This window comes from Syngnathus scovelli, chromosome 7 (genome assembly GCF_024217435.2).
Source record: "Syngnathus scovelli strain Florida chromosome 7, RoL_Ssco_1.2, whole genome shotgun sequence".
Taxonomy (NCBI): Eukaryota; Metazoa; Chordata; class Actinopteri; order Syngnathiformes; family Syngnathidae; genus Syngnathus; species Syngnathus scovelli.
This window is the reverse complement of record NC_090853.1, coordinates 17152142-17177798: the sequence shown is the minus strand read 5'-3', so window position 1 is coordinate 17177798 and position 25657 is coordinate 17152142. Positions and strand designations below refer to the sequence as shown.

Sequence of the window (25657 nt, the reverse complement as noted above, 5' to 3'; positions counted from 1 at the left end):
CTTGATGAACCGCCGATAAAAATTGGCAAAGCCCAGGAATTGCTGCACCTTTCTGCGTGAGTCGGGGGTAGGCCATTCCTTAACCGCGCTGACTTTCGCCGGGTCCATCTCAACCTTGCCCGGGGCCACGATGAAGCCGAGAAAAGATACGGTGTCCTTGTGGAATTCACTTTTCTCGGCCTTTACGTATAGTTTGTGTGCAAGAAGACGTCGCAGCACCGTCTCGACGTGAATCCTATGGGTCCTCAGATCTGGGGAATAAATCAAAATATCGTCCAAATATACATATACAAAACGGTCCAAACAGTCTCTCAAAACATCATTGATCATGGCCTGAAACACAGCGGGAGCATTGGTGAGACCAAATGGCATGACTAAGTATTCGAAGTGTCCTCGATGGGTGTTGAACCCGGTCTTCCATTCGTCCCCTTCTCGGATGCGCACTAGATGGTATGCGTTGCGCAAATCTAACTTTGTAAACACCCGGGCTTGCTGTAGTTGGTCGAACACGGTCGACATCAGTGGGAGCGGATACCGGTTCTTGATTGTGATCTGATTGAAAGGACTATAATCAATACAGGGGCGTAGGGTGCCGTCCTTTTTGTCCACGAAAAAGAACCCCGCCCCCGCAGGCGACGATGATGGTCAAATCAGTCCTGCTTGCAGGGAGGAGTCTATATATTCGTTCATGGCTTGCTTTTCAGGGCCCGAAAGAGAATAAAGCCTCCCCTTAGGTATAGTTGAACCCGGCAGGAGTTCAATGGCGCAATCATACGGACGGTGGGGAGGTAGGGAGGTAGCCTTGGCCTTGCTGAATACCTCGGCCCATGGGTGGTAACACGCAGGGACCCCGGTTAAGTCGGGGGTTTGCGCGTCTCGAGCAGGAGGCACAGCGCGCGGGTTAGACCTGACACAGGAATCATGACAGTCGGGACCCCATCCCGTTATTTCCCCTGATCCCCAGTCTATGACGGGGTTGTGGCGTTGAAGCCATGGATACCCGAGAATGAGAGGGTTCATTGGAGAGGTCACGACATGTAGCCTTATATTCTCCTGGTGGGGACCTATCGACAACGAGACTGGTTCTGTTATGTGAGTTATTTCAAAAAGTGCCTGTCCATTGAGTGCCTTAGCTTTCACGGGGGTGTTCATCAGCTCAGTCTTTACCCCCCACCGGCGAGCAAATGCCCAGTCTATCAGGCTTTCATCTGCTCCTGAGTCTATTAGTACTTCGAGTTCTATTTCTCTTCCCAAGTGTGTAATCCTGCCCTTGGGAAGCACTCGCTCCGGGGACGGAGCCGCAGAGAAGGCGCTCACCTTCAGGGTCCTCCTTACTGGACAGGAGAGAAGGAGGTGTCCGAGCTCACCGCAGTAGTAGCATCTTCCCTCTCGGCGTCGCCGTAACTTCTCCTCCTCGGTCAACTTAGCTCTGCCCAACTGCCTCGGTTCTGGCTCCTGGCGCTGCCGATCCCCGTCCAGCCTGGAGTGGTGAACGTCAGGGCCGGCTACTGGGACGAAGGCGGGGGTGGTCCTGCTTCGGTGCTTCCTCCACTCTTGCAGCCGGTTGCCAGTGCGGATAGCCAGAGCGATGAGGGCGTCGAGGTCGGTGGGAAGGTCTAAGGGGATTAGCTGATCCTGTATGGATCCAGAGAGGCCCCGGAGGAAGACGTCATATAGTGCCGTCGCGTTCCAACCGCACTCCGCGGCCAGCGTGCGGAACCGGATGGTGTAGTCCCCGACGGTGTCTTGTCCGTGGACTATCTGACAGAGTTGGCGAGCCTTTTCTCGGTCAGCGGAGATTGGATCGAACACCGTTCGCAGAGCCTTGATGAAAGTGGGGAGAGAGTGACAGGAGACGGAATCCCTGGCCCATTCCGCGGTGGCCCACGTGCGGGCCCTTCCCGTCAGGTATGAAACCATGTAGGCCACCTTGGAGCGCTCGGTGGGGAAATCTGCTGGGGCCCTCTCAAAATGCATCCCGCATTCTGTAATAAATGCCCGGCTAAGGCCGGGTTCACCGGAGTAGCGCTCTTGAGGAACCAGTCTGGCACCGTCGGTCATGGGAGCTATGGCAAGGGGAGTAACTGAGGAAGCAGCGGGTGTACTGGAAGTCGCTGCTGGTCCCGCGTTCAGGAGCGAGAGCACGTCCTGCATTTGCTGACCCAGCTGTGCTACTTGGGTGGCGACCGCTCCTCTGAATTCTTCTTGGCACTTAGCGATTCCTCGGATTTCTTTCCCCAAGTCGCCCACTTGCTTCTGGTGCTGGGCGAGCTGTGAGGCATGGGAACGCACTGCGGCGCACAGGTGCTCCGACTCTGCCGAGTCCATGACTGGCCAGTGTGTACTGTCAGGCAGGGGACAAGACGGAGGACTCGGATGCAGAGTCGTTTCTTTCTGGGATTTATTCCAGCAAGCACACTGAGCAAAAGTACAAATCAAATCGCCTCTTGCGAGGGAAAACACGTGGCAAAAAGTACAAACAAAAGGTGTCGCACTGAGGCGAGTCAAAAGGCTAAAAGTACAAATCAAAACGCCTCTTACGAGGGAAAACACGTAGCAAAAAGTACCAACTAAAGGAGTCGCACTGGGGCGAGACAAAAAGGCGATGGAGACCAAGGCACAAACAAAAGCGTCGCTCGGTGGCGAGACAAAAAGGAGGGTTCTTACAGAGAGTTCGGACATCAAGGGATCGCTGGTGGTCGGGACGAGGCAAGACACACTGGCACAAGACAAGGGGAAGACACGGACTAAATACACACAAAAGGGCGGGGACACAGGTGATGACAATTAGTGTCGATTACGCAGGTGCACACAATCAGGATCAGGGAAGACAAGACAACCAAACACCGAGGAAGGAAACACGAACTGAAACGGAAGGGATGACAAAATAAAACCGGAAGTAAAGTTACGACAATTGACGAGACAAAAAACCGAAAAAATAAACGCGACCGCATGACAGCAACAGCTCCAAGCTTTGGAAGCCAACTATCCATTCTTACATCTGCTCAGATCACTTTGTGGGAGGTACGTAATTTTGTTTTATTGACGTCAACATTCATCTGTGAGGTATTGCTCGGATATTCCCTTTTTCTTGCTGCTACTCGGCCATGACCTAAGGAATGCATAATTACACAACTTCATTACAGTATGTTTGTCCAATTGCTAGTTTCTAATAATTTGATTGTTCACATATCTACAATTATAAGTCAGAATCATCCATTGTCACTGGCGGATACAGGGTACAGCTACAGGCGGATACACCCAAAGATCAGTTTGGCCCCACCTCAAACACCAAACTGGATCCGCCAGTTTCCATTTTTATTTCAAGTTTGTCTGAAAAACAATATTTACTGTTTCAGGTGCAAAGACTCTTAATCCTGCCCACGTGCCAACTTTGTTCTCGTTCACATCTTCTGAGAAGAAGAAGAGGAAGGAGGCATCACTGCACCGCCACAAACGCGCCGGGAGGCTTGATGTAAGGAGGACACCAGCGCAGGATGCAAGCGTAAGCATCCCATCAGAATGTTGTAAATATATCATTCTATATGAATCTTGAACATAACTGTTTAGATGTATTTTCATTTTTTGCGCTACAGATAAAGATAACTCATTTTTCATAATTGATCTTCCTTCTATTGTTTGAATGGACATCAACATCAACATAAAGTAAAGATGTTAGTAATACTACATAGTAATTTAGTATGTCAACTATTAACATTTTTACGTCTTCCCAGATGTTGAACCGGATGGCAAGCCAGGCGTGTCAACACAGACAGACGTGGAAGTGAGGCACATCAATGCAAAAGAAACAGAGATTGATGCTCTCCGAGCTGAAGTGGAGGCACTGAAGAAAAAGACGTGTCTGCTAGATCAGCACACATTTGAGAATGATGATAAGGCAGTCGTATTCTACACTGGTCTCCCCAACTATGCAACACTCATGCACTTGTTCAACTTCGTCCTTCCTCATGTACAGCGCCCCGTTCGGAATGTTCTCCCTTCCAGGAAATGCTCATTTTTCTCATGAAGCTTCGTCTGAACCTGTTCATGCAGGACCTTGGATACCGTTTCAACATCTCCCACTCAACTGTCTCCAGGATATTTTGTAAATGGCTAGATGTTGCGCATGATAGGCTGGCTTGGCTCATCGAGTGGCCAGACCGGGATGGGCTTAGGAATAGCATGCTAGAAGTCTTTAAAACCGGTTTTCCTAAGCGTCTGGCTGTCATTGATTGTTTTGAAATCTCAAGTGTTGACTTCAATGCTCATGCTTCCTCTTGGAGCAACTATAAACAAAAGAACACTGTGAAATACCTTGTTGCAATAACACCGCAGGGCAGCATCAGTTTCATTAGTTTAGGCTATGGAGGGTGTGCTTCAGACAAGCAGATCACAGAGGAAAGTGGCCTCCTGGATTTTCTTTTACCGGGTGACCAGGTCCTAGCAGATAGAGGATTCACAGTGCAAGCCTCTGCTGGCATCAGATATGCAGAGGTAGTTATGCCAGAGTTCACTAGGGGTAAGAAGCAGCTGCAGGGAAGGGGTGTGGAGCAAAGTAGGAAGGTGTCGCATGTGAGGATTCATGTGGAGAGGGTCATTGGCTTGCTTCGGCATAAATATGTGATTCTGGAGGGTAAATGCCACTGGCATTGCTCGGAAGTGAGCAGGATAAGGTGGATAAGATCATCACAGTGTGCTGCTGTTTGTAACATGTGTCCATCTGTCGTCCCACAGTGGGGTGAGTAAATGGCCAGTGAAAGAGGCTCAAAGTACAGAGATAGATAGGGCTGTCAAACTGTGACTGTGTGTCGTTTGTTAGAGCTGGGATGCAATTGTGTCCAGTCGTCACATTGTCTTGTATTCGGTTGACACATTCACGATGCGACATATGTGTACTTGTGAATGGTGTTTATGTGATGCTTGATGCTATGCTTCAGTGCCATCAGTTGTAATACACCCATTTTCGCTGTTCACTCGTGTTTTTCGTCAGGTATGGCAGGTAAATATCATTGGACTGGAAGACTGTTCGCCTGAAGTATTACTTCCATTGATGTTTCCTTGCTTTTATACTGGTTTTATATTTAATCGTGTATGCTATTTTATCTCTGTACGGCGTCCCTGAGTGCCTTGAAAGGTGCCTTTCAAATAAAATGTATTATTATTATTATTGCCGTAATTTTATTCCGTCCAATACTGACAAGGGGCACACAATCATTTATTTGCCAAGGCATTGCTAAACACTGCCAGCTGTCACCCTCAGAATGTATTTGCATACATTTTATTGCAATCAAAAACAGCATTTCAGAGACACTGGAACACACATTGTTAGAGATTCGCTCACTCCAACTTATTTTGCAAGAACCACATGGGAGACAAGTAAGTCCTTTTAGGCACCTGCAGGTGGAGAGCTCATCCGGTGAAGGAATGAAGTCTAAACTCTCCCTCCTGCAAGGGCATATTTATTAAGAGAAACAGAGTGGGGGTAAGAGTAGGCTGAATAGGAAGCCCTTGTCCTCTAGTCAAAACATATCAGGGGTTGTTTTACGACCTTGTGTAGGATGGGACAAGCTAGGTTATTTATTACCGGTTGCATTCCAACATAATCATACGATAAAGATAACCTGGAAAACCCTGACATCTCCCTCCTGTTTTATTATATGATTATGCCACCCCAAACAACAAAGGCAAGCAAGAAAATATAACGAAGAAAGAAGAATAGTAAAAATAAAAAAACAACAAACAATGATAGCAACAATTACCAATGAAGATGAGGTTTTCCCTCAATACCCCAGATCAAACTTATTGTCCATCCTTCCATCCATTTTCTGAACCGCTTAGTCCCCACGGGGGTCGCGGGCGTGCTGGAGCCTATCCCAGCCGTCATCGGGCAGTAGGCGGGGGACACCCTGAACTGGTTGCCAGCCAATCGCAGGGCACACAGAGACAGACAACCAATTGCACTCACACTCACACCTAGGGACAATTTGGAGTCTTCAATCGGCCTACCAAGCATGTTTTTGGAATGTGGGGGGAAACCGGAGTGCCGGGAGAAAACCCACGCGGGCCCGGGGAGAACATGCAAACTCCACACAGGGAGGGCCGGAGGTGGAATCGAACCCGCACCCTCCTAACTGTGAGGCGGACGTGCTACCCAGTGCGCCACCGAGCCGCCAAACTTATTGTGTAAGCGAAAAACCTGCTGGCCAGATGTTATTAGCAGGAAAAGTCTCACACGGTCCCTCTGCCTTAGGCAACCAGAATGCTATCAATAAAAAAAATAAAAAGAAAAACACAGAAACAGTACATCATCGTATCCATTGCTTGCGAAGCATTTTTGATGGTCAAATCAACAAGTTTCTGTAAAACGTGCTCAACAGAACAGCATCTACGCAATCCACGTTTCATTATCATTATCACGTCTGTCACGTCTAAAGAGTTGTATATGTGCTCGTGTTTTCGCCAGCTGATGATGTTCTAGTCTGTAGGTGTGGTTTGTCACACACACTGGCGCACACACTCGTGTCCAGTTGGCAGGCAGCATCGGATAACTCTTGTGACCACAAAGCCACGATCCGTTCTGAACAGGCACGTGCACTCACAGGATGCAGGTGAGGCAGTGCTTCTGAACTTCTGGACGAAGTAGGTCCCGTCCGACGGTGCAGCCATGTTGGTAGTTGAGCCCTTACACCTTGAAAACGGCTCTCTCATCCTGGCACACAGCGGCGATGTCCAAAGCTCCCATCCAGCTTCCTCCGTCTGCAAGTCCAGAGCGGGATGGGTCGGCAACACTGATTGTGATAGCTCGGTGGTGATATCCAACTCCTGGATGCCGTGTCCCTGTAAAACAATGCTCTAGACTTTCTTGCTACGTTTTACACAATAATAATGATGAGTAAATCATCAGATATCTTGATAGAAAAATTGTATATATATGTTATCATGCGTTCTCTAATGAGTACTTATTCATAATGTTACTGCTCAGTATGCTTGCTGCTTTGCCTTGCTTATTATTATCTTGTGCAACAGAACAGAAGGATTACGGCTGGGTCAGGGGCAAGATGACGGTTGTGTCAAACAAGATACTGCTGACATCTCAGCAGAAAAATGACGTCCACCAGAACACATATATATATATCCAAGATGGCGGCGCGCACGGACGCAGCGGCTTACGGCTCTCCACGCCAGTGCTCTTTTTTCCTTGCCTATATTTTTTTATTTTCACTCTTTGGCACACTCTGTACTGGGAATCCCAAGTACACTTTCCACTCGCTCACGGACATTGGACACCAAGCACGGATACCTATTTCAAGTGACTTTCACCGCAAGCACAACATCCCAGACGAGATTGCGAGGCCGCCGGGGTCTCCGTGGATTGTTGTCGGGTCTGGGAGGCGACGCAGGCGAAGAAGAGAGAGGAAGCAAAAGCGAGGCCGTCGGTCTGGCCTAATGCTAAGGCTACGTAAACAACCGCACAAGCCGCCTCTCCCAAGCCTGTTTCTCTCCAACGCCAGATCCCTGCTGCATAAAATGGATGACCTGGATCTACAGCTCACGGGAAACCACTACGTCCGGGACTGTTGTGTGATTATTATAACCGAAACCTGGCTGCGCCCGGATATCCCCGATGCTAGCATGCAGCTAGCAAGCCGCTCCCTGCTACGCGCGGACAGAACATTGGACTCCGGTAAACGCAGAGGTGGGGGGCTTTGTATGTATGTGCACGAAAACTGGTGCAACAATGCGACCATCGTAGGCAGCCACTGCTGTCCGGACCTCGAGTACATGGCAGTCAGGTGCCGGCCTTTTTTCCTCCCGAGGGAGCTAGCTGTTGTTATCGTCATTGCTGTTTACATTCCACCCGACGCTGACGTAAGCACGGCACTCTCTCTCCTGCTGAGAGCTGTGAGTGAACAACAACGGGCTCACCCTGATGGCTTCCACATTGTAGCGGGGGATTTTAACAAGGCCAACTTAAAGACTGTTCTGCCGAATTTCCACCAGCACGTAAAGTGTGCTTCACGAGGTGAGAACACCCTGGACCATGTCTACACCAACATCAAACATGCATACAGAGCTATCCCCCTCCCCCACCTCGGGCAATCAGACCATCTGTCCCTCCTGCTCTTCCCTGCCTACACCCCCCTCAGACGCAAACTCAGACCCACCTTCAGGACCATCACCTCCTGGCCTGAGGATGCACTCCACAAACTCAAAGACTGTTTTCAACGGACAGACTGGGACCTGTTCGACCACCAGGAGCTGGGGACACACACAGACACAGTTCTGGGCTACATCCAGTTCTGCGCCAGCAATGTGACTGTGACCAAAACCATCCGGGTCTTCCCTAACCAGAAACCCTGGATGTGCAGCCAGGTCCGCTCTCTCCTCAGAGCCCGCGACACCGCCTTCAGGTCAGGAGACAGAGCTCTGTACAGCGCTGCCAGAGCTGAGCTGAGGAGAGGAGTCAAACGGGCGAAAGCGGACCACAGAAAACGCATCGAGTCCCACCTGTCCAGCAACAATGGCCGCAAGGTGTGGCAGGGCATCCAGGAGATCACCAACTTCAGGGGCAGTGCCGCTCAAGTCGAAGACCAAGGCGCACAGCTGGCAGAGGAGCTAAACAGCTTCTTTGCTCGGTTTGGAACATCCCAGCAGCACTCCCCTGTCCCTGCCCTGCCCCCTCCCCCACCCAGCTCTGACATCACTCCACTCACTGTTCAGGAGCACAAGGTCAGAAAGGTGCTCCTTACAGTGAATCCCAGAAAGGCCACAGGCCCGGATGGGGTCTCCGGCAAGGTGCTGAGGGCATGCGCTGAGGAGCTCGCCCCCACCTTCACCACGATCTTCAACCGCTCCCTGGCCCTAGCAACCGTCCCGCCCTGCCTGAAAACCTCAACCATCATCCCAGTGCCGAAGAAGTCGGCCATCTCTAGCCTGAATGATTACCGGCCAGTGGCCCTCACTCCGGTGATCATGAAGTGCTTTGAGAGGCTGGTTCTTCAGCACATCAAGGATTATCTTCCCCCACACCTCGACCCCCACCAGTTTGCATACCGGACCAACAGATCCACAGAAGACGCCATCGCCGTAGCCCTCCATTGTGCGGTGAACCACCTGGAGCAGCAGCAGAGCTATGTCCGGATGCTCTTTGTGGATTACAGTTCGGCATTCAACACCATCCTCCCGGACAGACTCACCACAAAGCTGGACACTCTCGGACTCCCCTCTCTCACATGTGCCTGGATTAATGACTTTCTGACCAACCGACTCCAGGCTGTGAGAGTTGGCTCCCGCCTCTCCTCCACCCGTACGCTGAGCATCGGCTCCCCACAGGGCTGTGTGTTGAGCCCCCTCCTCTTCTGCCTCTACACTCATGATTGCAGACCGGCTCACAACCACAACCGGATTGTCAAGTTCGCCGACGATACCACTGTGGTCGGTCTCATCTCCAATGGCGATGAGGTAGCCTACAGACAGGAGGTCCTGGAGCTGGTCGACTGGTGCTCTGAGAACAATCTCGCTCTGAACACCAAGAAGACCAACGAACTCATCATAGACTTCAGAAGACACAGCCCTGAGCCAACTCCCCTCTTCATCAACGGCGATCAGGTGGAGAGGGTCCACAGCACCAAGTACCTGGGCGTCCACATCTCTGACCGGATCTCCTGGTCAGAGAACATCACCACCGTCGTCAAGAAGGCTCAGCAGCGGTTACACTTCCTGAGAGTCCTCAGGAGGTACAACCTCAACACCGACCTGTTGCTGACCTTCTACCGATCTTCCATCGAGAGTCTACTGACCTACTGCATCGTAGTATGGTTCGGCAGCTCCACCGCCGCTGACAGGGAGAAGCTGCAGAGAGTGGTGAAGGCAGCCCAGAGGATCATCGGCCGCCCTCTCCCCTCCCTTACGGACATCTACACTACCCGCTGCCTCAGCAGGGCTAAGGCCATCTCAGCGGACAGCTCCCACCCTGGCTCCGCCCTGTTTGACCTGTTGCCCTCTGGAAGACGCTACAGGCAAATGAAGACCAGGACAAACAGACTCAGAAACAGTTTCTTTCCCCAAGCCATAGCCGCCCTCAACTCCAGCCGACACTGATGACACTTTCCTCCTGCACTATTACTGCACTTTGTCCGCACTACTGTTTCTGATTATTTCATCTACTTTTCTACTAGTCGATTACTTGACTATGTTACTTGTGTCTACCTCATGCACTGGATGGAGGTCTCCAATTTCATTGTACTATGTAGAATGACAATAAAGGTTTTCTGATTCTGATTCTGACATCGTGAAAACAACACATCAAACGATGTGCCATGAACCTTCTGATCTTCCTTAAAGAACATCACTTTCTCTTTTTATCTCTCGGAATATTGCTTAAACTGTTTTGCTGATATATCCATATCTGCACGCAACACTTTGTGCATTACTTTTGTTTCTTTTCTTACTTTTCTTCTTCCCCTCACCCTTAGGGGCTAATCGTCTCACACTGTGGGTAGGGCGTTCCAAATAAAAAGAGCGAGAGTGTAAACAGATATTTAGTGTAGTGAGATTGTAGAAAGCAATCTGAATGCACTCCTCGCGAGAAAAACTCAATATTCTGCCTCACTCGTGTTTGTCTGCTGATCCTTTTCTTTTATACAGATATTCAGTTAGTACTTTGAACCTGACATACCTCTCGTGTATACACTCCAACAAACGTTAAGTAGATGTGAGATAACTTGCATGAAGTCTACTTAACCAAACATTGAGTAAATATGGGATAACTTAAAAACCGTCCCGGTCAACAACAATTCATAAATAGAAACTACAAGGTATAATAGAGAAAGAACTTCTCTTTAGCTAGACAAAGAACAAAGGTGTTCTGTTCATAACTAGTGAGGGCCTCTCACAGTTAAGACAAGGAAGGGAGTATAAGAACTCCCTAAAGCCTGCTCGCTTCGACGCCCAGAACAGCACTTGACCGCTGAAGACCACTCCCCCCCCCCCACACACGAGCAGCCCCTGCGCCTCTCTGCCGACGGAGTGAGGAGAGCGCTTGCCGCTATTGACACCCGTAAGGCGGCGGGCCCTGACAACATCCCGGGTCGAGTGCTGAAGGACTGCGCTGGGGAGCTGTCGGGTGTCTTCACGGACATCTTTAACGTTTCCCTGCAGCAGGCCACCGTCCCCTCGTGTTTCAAGGCTGCCACCATCGTTCCTGTGCCGAAGAAACCTGCACCGTCCTGCTTCAGTGACTACCGCCCATCACCATGAAGTGCTTTGAGCGGCTTGTCATGGAGCACATCAAATTTGTTCTCCCCCCCCCACCATTGACCCTTTCCAGTCCGCGTACCGTGCCAAACGGTCCTCTGAGGATGCCATCTACTCTGCCCTCCACTCGGCCCTCACCCACCTGGAGAGAAAGGACTCATATGTGAGATTGCTGTTTGTGGACTTCAGCTCTGCCTTCAACACCATTGTGCCGCAGCGACTCATCTGCAAACTCGACGAGCTGGGCCTCAGTACCTCCCTCTGCAAGTGGCTACTGGACTTCCTCTGTCAGAGGCCTCAGGTGGTGCGTGTTGGCGACAAAACCTCCGCCATAATTGTACTAAGTTCATAAAGCTGACTTTGACTTTGACTTTGATTTTGTTTTTCCTTTTTTTAATCAACTCTGATCGACTCTGATGAAGGCGGAAGAAACCGCCGAAACATGTCAAGTAAAGAACCTAAAACAATTTGTTTGATATAAAAGAAACCAGTGAAGTGATTAAAATCTCCGCCAGCATCACGCTGAGCACAGGGGACCCCCAGGGCTGCGTGCTCAGTCCATTGCTCTTCACCCTGCTGACGCATGACTGCACTGCGACCTACAGCGACAACCGCATAGTGAAGTTTGCTGATGACACGACTCTGGTGGGTCTCATCACGAAGGGCGATGAGACTCGGTACAGGTCGGAAGTTGACCTTCTGACCACGTGGTGCAGGGACAACAACCTCCTGCTGAACGTAAACAAGACCAAGGAAATCGTTGTTGACTTCCGGAAGGGTCACACAAGACACCTGCCGCTGATCATCGACGGTGCTGTGGTGGAGAGGGTGAGCTGCACCAAGTTCCTGGGGGTGCACATCAGTGAGGACCTCTCCTGGTCCGCAAATACCGCGTCACTGGCAAAGAAAGCTCAGCGCCGCCTGTACTTCCTGCGGAAGCTCAGGCGTGCATGTGCTCCTCAGGCAGTCCTGTCTACATTCTACCGTGGCACCATTGAGAGCGTCCTCACCAGTTGCATCGCTGTCTGGGGTGGTAGCTGCACTGAATGCAACATGAAGGCCCTGCAGCGCACAGCTGGTAAGATTATTGGTGCTTCGCTCCCCTCCCTGAAGGACATTTACACCTCCCATCTCGCCCGCAAGGCAACCACGATTGCGAGTGATGTGAGTCACCCAGCTCACTCTTTGTTTGACCTTCTGCCCTCTGGGAAGAGGTACAGGAGCCTGCGCTCCCGCACCACCAGACTCGCCAACAGCTTCTTTCTCCAGGCTGTTAGGACCCTGAACTCGCTACCCCCTTCTGCGTAGCGTGCGGCACTGTTGCGCTATTTTCTGGAATGTCTGCTGTACGCTCACTTGCTCCTTTTTGCTCCTCTTATTTATGTATTTGTTGTGTTATTTATTCATTATTTATTCAGCACGCTGTTGTTTACTTGTTTACTTGATTGTCTATTGTGGGCCATGTCTTGTCACCGTGGGATAGCGGGGAACGAAATTTCGGTTTCTTTGTGTGTCTTTGGCAAGTGGAGAAATTGACAATAAAGCTGACTTTGACTTTGACTTTGATATGTGGGCCTTGAGTGAAGGTATGAGACCTCTGGTTCAGGCCGGCCAGCGCTTCTACAAAACTAATTATCCTGACATTTACCCACTGTTTATGACATATTTGCTCAAATCCTCACATCACCGTAAAAAAAAAAACTTTTCTCGACTCTCAGTCGTCGGATCACATTCATGAGGACAAATATGTTTACACCAAAGGATAAACGTTGCGATGTCATCATTCAGAATCCCACGGATCTGGGAAAAGTCTGGTAACACCGATGCAGGAATTTTGCCATCAACATCATCATGTTGCCACTCAGACGTTAGGTATATCTGAGCAATCTCGTCCTCCATGGGCGATATTACTGTAGTGACGAGATGATTAAACAGAGCACGAAGACATGGCATGCAACATCCATACAAGGTGAGCATAGCAGCAAACACTGCAACTGATGGTAAAATCGAGGACACAAGGGCGTTATACTTCCCAAAAGCAGTAATCCAATTGTAGTGCTCTTTCATCCTCGTTTTGAGGGATCGCAGGCCTGCAATCGCCTCTGTCAGGCTCCCATCAGGGGCGGTGTCGTTCCGGATTAAGGTGCAGCATTGTTTTCCGAACATTGTGCAGACCCCTCCTTTCTCAGACAACAACATATCATGAGCATTGTAGTTCTGGATCGACATTAGGGAAGGCGTGGCTAGCTGTTCATGCACTGCCTCGAGCCCCGCTTGTGTCCGTCTGCCCAATTTCTGCATGTTGTAATCGATGTAATTTATCCTGTCTACGTTCTTGTTCATCGTTCACCAGCAGCAAATGGAGGACTCCCATCCCGCTGCAATTTGGTCATTTAATTCTTATTAATCAGGAACTCCTTTTTTTCTGCTCCTCTTATTTATTGTTGTGTTATTTATTCATTTTGTTATACTTGTTACTTGTTTGTCTGTTGTGAGCCATGTCTTGGCATGTGGAGAAATTGACAATAAAGCTGACTTTGACTTTGACTTTGACTCCAATTCGGTCAGATCATCGTCGCCTCTCAAATTTAAAGATATTTTGAGTTTTACCAGCTTTTTTCCCAGATCTTGGCATGTTGATGTATATACAATTTCGCTTGACTACATTCTCTGAAAGCAATGGCTTCTTTTTTCTCTCAATCCAGTAGACGTGACAGATTTCAAACAATTTTTGGTCAATGGCAACGGTACAACTTAAATAATCGGTCGCAAACCTATACATATGACATATTCTGTCTTTGCAGCTTGTTTTGCCATAAGCAATCAATTGTTTCTTTTTTCAGTTACTCTTATAGTTAGTTACCTGAAACAAATTATCCACATTCAGTCCAGATCAGACACAGCAGATCATCCTGCAAAGGTCAAATTGATCTTTTAAATTGATACAATGCAGTATAATTATTTGGGGTGACCTATATAAGTTGCCCACTCATCTCTACCCTATTCATTATGACTCTTAGTACCCACAAATACCATATTGTTGAAGGTAACAAAATGGCAACAAAGATAGCTACCCAACATGCAATAACGTCATTGTTCCATTTTCTTGTTCCCGGCATTTCTCTAAGAGGTAAGGCTTCTTTTGGCTTACTTTCTGCGATTGAACGTTACCTCAAAAGAAATGACCCTTTTGTAATTTGCTAGGACCACCTCAACTGACCTTTCTGCTATTTTAATGGCAGTTGGTGTAGCTATCAAGATTCAACATGGCCTTTCCCCCTTGGAAGAACACCAGTGTTTCGTTTTCAATGCTCTTAATGAGAATGTGGTTTGCTGTTTTTGCCTTTTAAATATTTTTCTCATGTAATCTGCCAAATTTTAATCATCCTTAGTTTCCCACTTGGATTCAAAACATGGTAATCTATATTGCCGCCGAAACAATTTTTTATACGGGGTTAAACCCACAGTACTCGCAATATTTATGTACAGTTTGACCAGGTCTAAACATTTTGTCCATGATCTTCCAGGTTTTTTTTTTTGTTTTTGTTTTTTCCAAGCACATCTTCACACTTTATACCAGTCCTGTCATGAGAATTAATTTCTGAAATCCCATATCTCGGTATTATTTCTTTCCATGACATTTTTGCTACTGTTAAGGCATTCAGTGTTTTTGTTTTTGTTGAAACAAGCTCTACAGAATTTTTTTTTTGTTTTGTTTTGAAAATGTTTTGAATATGAATCAAATCCATATGTTGTATAAAGCTGACTGACCTGCCCCACTATCCCTCCTCTTGAGCCATGTGACACGCACCATGGCTAAATATTGCTGCCCATTTGCATAGGTTCTTTGGTAGGGTAGGTCATTTATAGATGCCATTCTCTAATCTTGCCCCTCTTTTCGTCCATAATTGAATTTCACTCTATGGACTTTGTCGCTGCACATCTTTAAAAATGTTTCAGTGATTTAATCTGCTTCTTGTGTGTATAAAATTTGAAGTGTCTTTTGCGCTGCAGCTTTGTGGTTCTGTCTGCAAGCTTGTTACCTCTTGACACCTTATCAGTCTCGTGTGTGTGTACTGCACACGTGCATATAGCTACTTTTCGTGGCAATTGGACTGTTTTCACAACTATTTTTTAATCGTTTTCTTAGAAATTTGAATACAAATCAAAATGTTTGTTTTATTTTACTCAATTGTATGATTTAGAGAATCCATATGTAGTAAAGTGTTGTATTACTACATATGATTTCATCATCATTTAATTTGACTTTCTTTCCAAAATGCTTCTTCTACATGTGTTACTGGTTCTCCATTTTTTTCTCTGGTTAATTATCAATCCAAAAGCTACGTTTTCTTTTAGCATTCAACCTGCTCAAAATCACTCTTTCATCAAAGTCGCTCTACTAATTTTCTATAGTAGTCGCCAACAACTTCAACAATTCAACCTTTCATTCAGGCAATCATTCATCAATGCTCACCATATGCATCTCACTCAGTCTCCAAAAAGGAGTCTTCCTATCACATTGGTCCCAATTCATCCAAGCTCACCACACAACATTCATATATCATTTTCAACTCAAGTTTCCTGGTAGAACAATCCACCAATTCAAAAAAAACTGAACTAAAACAAACAACTGGCAAATTAATCTGAATTTTTTCTTTGTTTTTAAATTTGAAGAACTCAATCTCTCAGATTTAGCTTGCATTTAGAATTTTGTATAATCTTATAATACAACCAATCAATTATTCCTATTAAATGTAGCATTGCAAAATCTTAAATTCACAATTTAGCTTCTTCTAATTACTGAAAGTTTGTTCTGTTGTTTTTTTTCTTCTTCGAATTTCTCATGTGTGCTCGTCACATAACATGCACTAGTGTGGATTAGTTTCTGCTCGCAAACAGATATCTCTCTTTTCCTCTCATTTTTATCTGTCAAAATTGTTTCTGTTCTGCGGTGTAAATTGAATAGACAACAGTCTAGCAAATTTCTTTATACAGAAAGTTTAGCCAATCATCATTTTAACACATACGCACACACATGCACAGCTCTCGCGTGCGAAAGGTAGGTCCTAGCACCAATGATTCGTCACAGGCTGGCCATTTCCTGCGGTCAATCATGAGCTGGTCCCCCTCACGCACACGAGGACAGCACATTCTATTTTTTTTTATTTATCTTCTAGAAGCAAGTTGTATTTATTTATCACTTGATTTGCATATTTTAACTTTAGTATACACACACAATTTGATCTCTAGTCATTTGTCATTGGGCATACAAACAGCATTGTCATACTTCTTGGATAGACAGGACTTCTAATAATGTGATCCTAACTTTTTTTTGCTGTTATATGGGGGAGGGTGCAGGTCTGTTAAGCTTGGATACAAGTTTTGTGTACGAGCGGAAGGCCCCTCTTGCTCCTCTGCTTGAGCTGCGCCTTCAGCTTCGGCTGGAGCCGTGGCCGCTACACTGCGGCCTCATTGTTTTCTGGCCTGACAAACATAGTCGCAAACTCATCACTTTTCATCTTTCTATCTTTTGTCTTTTGGATTTGTTCTCTTCTCTCTTGTGAAGCTTTCAACCACATTCTAGCACAATTCAATTCTCTCTTTTCTTTTTCAGTCCCTTTGTTTTCGTATCCACACTCTCCTCCAAAACATCAACCAGTATCTTCCACACTTCAACTTTCAACTTCCCTTCTACTCCATACTTTATCTTCCACTTCGGCATATATTGCATACAATTAAGAAATCTACTCACCATGAACTTCTCATCTCAAAGAAGAGCAGAGCAAGAGATTTACCGTTCTTATTTCCCATCTTAATTTTAGTAGTTTAAGGTTTTACATTTTTTTTTCAATTTTTTTTTTTTCTTTGAGGATCCTCAATGCAGGTTTAAATTGACCTTTCAACAAATTACTAGCCTGTTTTATTGCTGTGGATCAATACTAGAACTGCTATTTAGTCAATTTATCCTACCAGTCACACACTCAATCACACAAACTCAAGCGCTTTTTTAGGCCTATCATAGCTCGGACAAACCGAAACCGTATCTCATAGCTCGGACAAACCAAAGCCGTATCTCATAGCTCGGACAAACCAAAGCCGTGTCTCATAGCTCGGACAAACGAAAGCCGTATCTCTCGTGCACCTGTGGCTTTTTACGCGTTTCACAACAACACAATCACACAACTTCAGGCCTTTAACTTACTTGTCCCCTGGTTCGTTGCACTGCCGGGTCCCGTCAATCCACCTCTGTCAGACGAAGGCAGACCTAAGATGCTGGCCCAGAGAAGAATTCTCTTCCCAGGACTTTCTTCTCCAGGTCCTCCTAATGGACGCTGGCTTGTCGACAATGCAGCACATCCTTCTTCGTCAGACAGACAGCGGGTATGAGGGATCCCGGGTTTCGGCACCAAAATGTTAGAGATTCGCTCACTCCAACTTATTTTGCAAGAACCACACGGGAGACAAGTAAGTCCTTTTAGGCACCTGCAGGTGGAGAGCTCACCCGTTGAAGGAATGAAGTCTAAACTCTCCCTCCTGCACGGGCATATTTATTAAGAAAAACAGAGTGGGGGTAAGAGTAGGCTGAATCGGAAGCCCTTGTCCTCTAGTCAAAACATATCAGGGGGTGTTTTACGACATTGTGTAGGATGGGACAAGCTATGTTATTTATTGCCGGTTACATTCCAACATAATCATACGATAAAGATAACCTGGAAAACCCTGACACACATGCTTGACATACATGACCTACATGACACACGTGACCTGCATCATGATCGTTCTCATCTCACGAAAAGTCTGGAGAGGAGGGTCCGTCGGGAAGTCGAACCTCGGATTCAGGAGGAGCAGTGTGGCTTTCGTCCTGGCCGTGGAACAGTGGACCAGCTCTACACCCTCGGCAGGATCCTCGAGGGTGCATGGGAGTTCGCCCAACCAGTCCACATGTGTTTTGTGGACTTGGAGAAGGCGTTCGACCGTGTCCCTCGGGAGGTTCTGTGGAGGGTGCTTCGGGAGTATGGGGTGCCGAGCCAACTGATAAGGGCAGTTCGGTCCCTGTATCACCGATGCCAGAGTCTGGTCCGCATTTCCGGCAGTAAGTCGGATTCATTCCCAGTGAGGGTTGGCTGCCCTTTGTCACCAATTCTGTTCATAATATTTATGGACAGAATTTCTAGGCGTTGAAGGGGTCCGGTTTGGGGACCTCAGCATCGCGTCTCTGATTTTGCAGATGACGTGGTGCTGTTGGCTTCTTCAGGCCATGGTCTCCAGCTCTCGCTGGAACGGTTCGCAGCCGAATGTGAAGCGGTCGGGATGGGGGTCAGCATCTCCAAATCCGAGTCCATGGTCCTCGATCGGAAAAGGGTGGAATGCCCTCTCCGGATCGGGGATGAGATCCTGCCCCAAGTGGAGGAGTTCAAGTATCTTGGAGTCTTGGTCACGAGTGAGGGGAGGATGGAGCGCGAGATCGACAGGCGGATCGGTGCAGTGTCGGCAGTAATGCGGACCCTGTACCGGTCCGTTGTGGTGAAGAGAGAGCTGAGCCAAAAGGCAAAGCTCTCAATTTACCGGTCGATTTACGCTCCTACCCTCACCTATGGTTACGAGCTATGGGTCATGACCGAAAAAACGAGATCCCGGATACAAGCGGCCGAAATGAGTTTTCTCCGCAGGATGTCCGGGCTCTCCCTTAGAGATAGGGTGAGAAGCTCGGTCATCCGGGAGAGACTCGGAGTAGAGTCGCTACTCCTCCACGTAGAGAGGAGCCAGATGAGGTGGCTTGGGCATCTTATCAGGATACCTCCTGGACGCCTCCCTGGGGAGGTGTTCCGGGCATGTCCCACCGGTAGGAGACCCCGGGGACGACCCAGGATGCGCTGAAGAGACTATGTCTCTCAGCTGGCCTGGGAACGCCTTGGGATCCCCCGGGATGAGCTAGATGAAGTGGCTGGGGAGAGGGAAGTCTGGGAGTCCCTCCTAAAGCTGCTGCCCCCCGCGACCCGACCCCGGATAAGCGGAAGAAGATGGATGGATGGATGGATGCTGTATGCACACTTGCTCCATTTTTGCTCCTCTTATTTATTTATTTATTTATTTATTTATTTATTTATTTATTTATTTATTTATTCATTCATTATTTATTCATCACTCTTATTTGTTCATTGTTTGTGCCTTCTTGTTTTTACTTTTTGTGCTGTTTACTTGTATGTATATTGTGTAATATGTCTTGTCACCGTGGGATAGTGGGAAACGTAATTTCGATCTTTTTGTGTGTCTTGACGTGAAGAAATTGACAATAAACCAGACTTTGACTTTTGAACACATGAGTGAGCATCTGAGGCAGAGCGACCTTCACCATGAAGGTCCTTACCTTTGACAGATGCTGCTCTAAAAAAGCTCAGTCCTGTGCCACTCTCACCACCAAGAGAAACTTTTCAGCATACGCGACAAAGTCGCAGTAGAGGCGGTTGCACACATACATCTGAAGCTGCACCTGATAGTGATACTCATGAGTCAGTATCCAAGGTCATGCATGAACTTCAGGTGAGGCCGCTCATCTGAACCTACTGCCAGACAGCATGCTGGGTCGTTCAGGAACTCATCCAGGGATGAGTCTCTGGCTTTGTAAGGGCACTTCACCTCCACCACCCCTTCCCCACAACAATCACAGTGCACAAGGACTGGCGGCTATATACGGCACCTCAGTAGACACTACAAGGCCGGTCTTGATTGATTGATTGATAGAACTTTATTCATCCCACAGCGGGGAAATTCACTTGTCACAGCAGCGCATATGAGTGCAAGAATAATGAGTGCAAGAATAAAACAAGTGCCAAAATTTCAAAAAAGGGTAAATAACTGACAAGGACAAACACAAGTGCCGCTAGTAGAGACGAAACACATTCATTTTATCAGGTGCCACGCATGTTGTAAAGTCTGACAGCAGAGGGAATAAAGGACCTGCGGAACCGTTTCTTCCTACACCGAGGGTGCAAAAGTCTGCTGTTAAAGGAGCTGCTCATGGACCAGACAATCTCATGGAGGGGGTGAGAGGTGTTGTCCATGATGGATTCAAGCTTAATCAACGTCCTCCTTTCACCCACAACCTCAATGGAGTCCAGGGAACAGCCCAGGACAGAACTCGCTCTTCTGACCATCTTGTTCAGTCTCCCCCTGTCCCGGTCAGTACAGCCTGGGGGTGGGCCCCAGCAGACCACAGCCCAGAGGATGGCTTACCCAACACCACATGCCTGTGGCTCTTCTCCACTGTGGCTTTGTATTCAGAAAGCGTTGTTGTCTCTTTCTGTCGCCCCCAGCTTATAGCTGGTGTGCGAAGTGGGGATGGCTCACTAGTGCATGTTGAATGCACCACTGACTTCGAGGGTGCATCCACATTTGTCGCCACCGCAGCTTTGAAATTGGATGCCGTCACTCTACCCGCCGTTTGTGCCACAGTCTGGAGGCACCCTGTTTCCTTGTGAGGCGAGCAGCATTCTCAGAAGCTTCTACTGAGCATGACATCCCTTCCAGAACCTCCTATGCCCTTCTCTCCAGCTCCTCTCTCGGCTCACCCACCAAGGCAGTATCATACAGCCTAGAGAGCAGCTGAGGTGGTGGCTGGTATCCAGGAGGAAGCCTGAGAGCTGCAGCGTCAGGACAGACATCTCCCAATCCCCTTAGGAATGCCTCCTGCTCCAGTTCGGTGGGAGGGTTGGCTGGCTTCAGCCGCTTGGAGTCGCTTCCTGTGAAAGAGGAAACAGAAGGAAATCATTGATGTGAATTGCAGTGCGGGTTGCTAAGTAAAGCATGCGTGACACACTGTTATAAATGACTGGACTTTTCATATCTTAACTAATGGATAGTTTCTGTTATGATTTTGAATACGTGTGATAATGTGACAACATTTCGACCCGGAATAATTCAACATATAAAAGTTGTGCCATTTTCAAGGAACAACCTCATTATGTATCTGAACATTCAACATGCAGGCACCAGGTGCAGAGTAATTGTCATCCGAAGCTTTCATCTTCGATTTAAGCATTGAATGTCTTTCCATGGCTTTCTTTGCAATTTTACAGACAGTAGGTTGCAATTGCTTTCTGTCCGAGCAGTGCCCATACTGGGCGGCTGTCCTGACCATTGTACCTAAGGGTATCCTCTGCTCAGCACGACGAAGTCCAAAACCAGTAACAAAGATACTCTCTGGCTGCCTTCAAACTTCATCCACCACCTGCTTCCCGTGGCTTCATCGTGACCCTGACAAGGGGGGCTAAATGGGTACTCAGTCTTGCCCAAGGACCTCCCATAGGCTAGCGGAGGGAAGGACCGCCTTACACTTCCTTTGTCAAAGCAAGCTCTGACCCGCCACCCCAGAACAATCTATCAAATAGTTGTAAATGTCTGGATATGTTACTGGCGGAAAAGTCGCCTTATCAGAGGACCAAGCGCTTGCTGTCCCAGCTCCTGATACGCTTGAGCTGGTGGCGTTCTTACTTGGTTTCCACAGCGGATCAACACAAATGTTGCTTTTTCAACTTTTCAATGTATCTCTTGCGGCTTTCTTGGTCCAACTGGACGAAATAATCACTCACGACACCCACCCAGGCCGCCATCCTCACGAGTCCAGTGGCAGCGGACGAGGCTTTTTGCCACCCAAACAAAATGGCCGCCCCGATCTGTGACGTCAGTGCATATCCTCTCTATTTGCCAACATGTAAACCAAAAGTGGCCAATAGATGTCACTAACACACCTCAAATGACTCAAGGGAAACCTTAAATCAGTGGTCCCCAACCTTTTTTGCGCCACGGACCTGTTACGTGTCAGAAATATTTTCGGAGACCGGCCTTTCTATAAATAAATAATACATTTATATAAATAAATAATATTTATAATATATAAATACGATGAAATAAAATGATACGACTGACATAAAAACAAGTATAAACAACAAAAATAAAACTCACCATTACGTTGAATTAGTAGGAGAACTGAGCTTGTTTCTCAGAAACGAGCCGATCCCATCAAGGCGTAATCGGAGACAATGACACCCGAAGTGGTTAAGGTTTGTCTTTTAATACAGCATGCTTGGTCTCCATGTGTCGAAGCAGTTTTGAAGGCTTCATTGCCTCGTTAGCTAGCCTGTCGCCACATATTATGCAGAGTGGACTTGGCGCGTCAGTCACCTGTGGCAATAAAGCCATATTTTAAGTAGGACTCCAGAAATGTTCTTTTAAATGCAGCTTTCCTTTTCTTAGAAGTCGTAGCCTCTTCTTCTTCCGTCTCCTCATTGCGCTTCTTTCCCTTTCTGAAGAAGCTTTCCAAACATCTCTGTTTCTTGCTCATTTTTGCTTGCTTTGCGGGCTCGACTGACGTGACCGAGACGAGCGTCTTGACCTGAAACGACGGATGTAATTGGGAGAGAATCGCCTATTTTTTTATATTTTTCAAAATAAATTCTTACTCATTTTTGCTAGCTTTGCGGGCTCGACTGGGGAAACATGTCATGTGACCGGGACGAGCGTCTTGACCTGAATTAATTGATCGTCAATTAAAAAAAATATATATATACATTTTCCTGTGCGGCTTGGCGGCCCGGTACCAAGTGACCCACGGACCGGTACCAGTCCGCGGACCGGGGGTTGAGGACCCCTGCCCTAAATGAACGAATAGTCGTAGGACCAGGACAATGCTATACACTGTAAAAAAAAAATGTAACCTTGCTCTACTCATTTTAATCTGTGCAACAATTTACACTCAAAAATATTGAGTAGACCTGAAAGCAATGCAATCATTTATATTTACATCATGAACTAAGTAAATGTAACTGAAAAAATTGGGTAGATGCTACTCAACTACATTGAGTACCATGAAATATAAAATTTTGTTGATTTACTTAAAATTTTAAGTCAATGCAATAGTAAACCCAGGTTCAAACCACAAAAAAAAAAAAAAAAAAGAACATACTGGACTATCACATATCAAAATAAATATGTTACATTTACTTAATTTTTAAAACAGAATCTACTTTTTATTCTAGGAGCATTTTAGGTCAATAAAGCAATTTTACACACATCATTTTACACTCGAAATATTGAGTAGACCTGAAAGCAATAAAATCATTCATATTTACATAATGAACTAAGTAAATGTAACTGAAAAAATTGGGTAGATGCTACTCAACTACATTGAGTACCATGAAATATAAAATTTTGTTGATTTACTTAAAATTTTAAGTCAATGCAATAGTAAACCCAGGTTCAAACCACAAAAAAAAAATAACATACTGGACTATCACATATCAAAATAAATATGTTACATTTACTTAATTTTTAAAACTGAATCTACTTTTTATTCTAGGAGCATTTTGGGTCAATAAAGCAATTTTACACACATCATTTTAATTCAACATTTGGCTGATTTGACAATTGTGAAACATCCACAGCTTCTTTGCAAATGACATAAAAATATTCATGCAATAAAAACAGCTGAATTTAATTCTTAATAAGGGGTTTGTCAAAACTGGGTAAAATGCACCTTGAACAACATATAGCCTCCTCCTGAAATGGACTGTAAACAGTGATATTTCATTTTAAAGCATCACAAAAGCTAACAATACCAGTCCAACAACTAATGGAAACCTAATTTATCTAAACGTTAAGGCAAAACTTTAGATTTACCAATGAAAATTTCTCTGAACAGTAGCCGGCAACTACATACTCAGTTAATTCTTGAGTCCTTGAACCTTATTGGAAAGGTTTCCAGAATTTGACTAGCGCAGATCAAATGCGTAGGTCAGTCCCAACAGATAGCAGCAAGCTCTGCTAAGATCTCCAAGACAATAATGCCTTCAATCACAATACCAACATCGACTGACCCCCCATCTTTGTTTTGCAGCATGTACATTTTCATGAACTCCCCTGCCAACTCCACTTCAACATTGGCAGATCCAACAGCAGCATCCTGCAGACATTGTAAAGATAAAAAATGTTTAGAATTTACCTTCAACCTTTATGTCACAAGACAAATACCACCTCATAACATAAAAGAGGACATTAAAGGGTACCTTTGGTCATTAGCCATATTAACATTTTTCTATTCTACGAATATGGCTTCATCAAATCCCTTAAGTTTATTAAAAAAAGCAACTCATGTAGGAAATAAATGGCTTGTGTGACATGGAAATACTGGGAGCATCCATGTTGCTTAGTTTGTGGCCCGGATCAGGCAGCTGCGTGGTGTCAGCAAGTTGATAGCATCTTGGCTGGCTCCAATCTCGTCCCCAGCGTTGGTGCAGCGCCAACAATTTTTGCCCATAAACAGAGGAAAACTGATGTGAAAAGGCAGCAGCGTCATGAAAAGAGATCCCAGAGACAAAACATTGCCGTTCTGAGACAGGTATGTAGTATCTGTGATAAGCATTTTTTTGTCCCCCATTTTGATAAATTACTGGGCGATTATTGTGGTTTGTTTACATTGGTTTACCGTCATGGCGGGCAAGCGCATTTTGCCAGGGAAGTCACTTTCCTGTTAGGTGATTTTAGCTATGATCAATTGGTCTTTTAAGTAAATGTTTGGAAGCTGATTTGTATGATACAGGGATGAGAATGGCAAATGTGAAAAAGCACGGAAAAGTAGCGGTGGGGGGGTGTATACTCTGTCGCGGCGGGTGGGGGAATGCCCGTGAGAGTCGCGGAGGCTAACGTTGCCCGGCCAGCTAGCCGGCCGCTCCCCCCATATTTAAAAAAATAATTTTCTCAACACGATTCACGAAATGACTTTCGACGGAAAAAAAACACGGAAATCCGCGGATCCGCGGAAAATTCTCATCCCTGTATAATAGAATACTTGTCCCTGCCTCGAGCTCGCTAGGCAGCCGGATAGCTTTGCCAGTGCGAAAGGAGGGGGCACAACCTTTTCTACAGAACATCTAATTGTTGTATTCATTTATTCCTACATCATTACTCACATTACCCTTAAATTTCAACATAATCGATTTCTTATAAAGGTAGTATATAGACCTGATTGGGGCACCCCAAAACGGAATCAACTTTGTGACGTCATATCCGGGGCGCCATATTTCTTCCCCAGGCAGCAAAAGTGCCAGTCAAACGGCAATGTTTCAGGCTATATATCTCTTGTCCCTAAGAGGTGTTGTGTTATTTATTTTTTGATATTGTACACTTACTTTATACTAAATCAGTGCCTGTGTTATACAGGTTGACCAAAGCTACCCTTTAAGTGGGCAAACTGAACTGTGGTGGTTCCAAATTTGTTGTAAAATAATTTTAGAACACTGTCATCAGCATAATTTACTCTTCCACATAATTTATTTCTTTGCAAACAAACTTGACACAGAAAATGGTATTTTATGTATTCAAAGCAGGACAGATAGTAAAATCA

The 25657-nt window shown here is 46.4% G+C and overlaps 1 long non-coding RNA gene across 1 annotated transcript in view; it reads right to left on the bottom strand.

Annotated features, from left to right (window-relative positions):
- The window catches only part of LOC137840482 (uncharacterized), a 115609-nt gene that overhangs the window by 22868 nt on the left and 67084 nt on the right, over window positions 1-25657 (bottom strand). The window contains exon 4 of the long non-coding RNA XR_011087159.1: window positions 17462-24217. This is a non-coding gene — a long non-coding RNA (uncharacterized lncRNA). The remainder of the gene's footprint in view (window positions 1-17461; window positions 24218-25657) is intronic.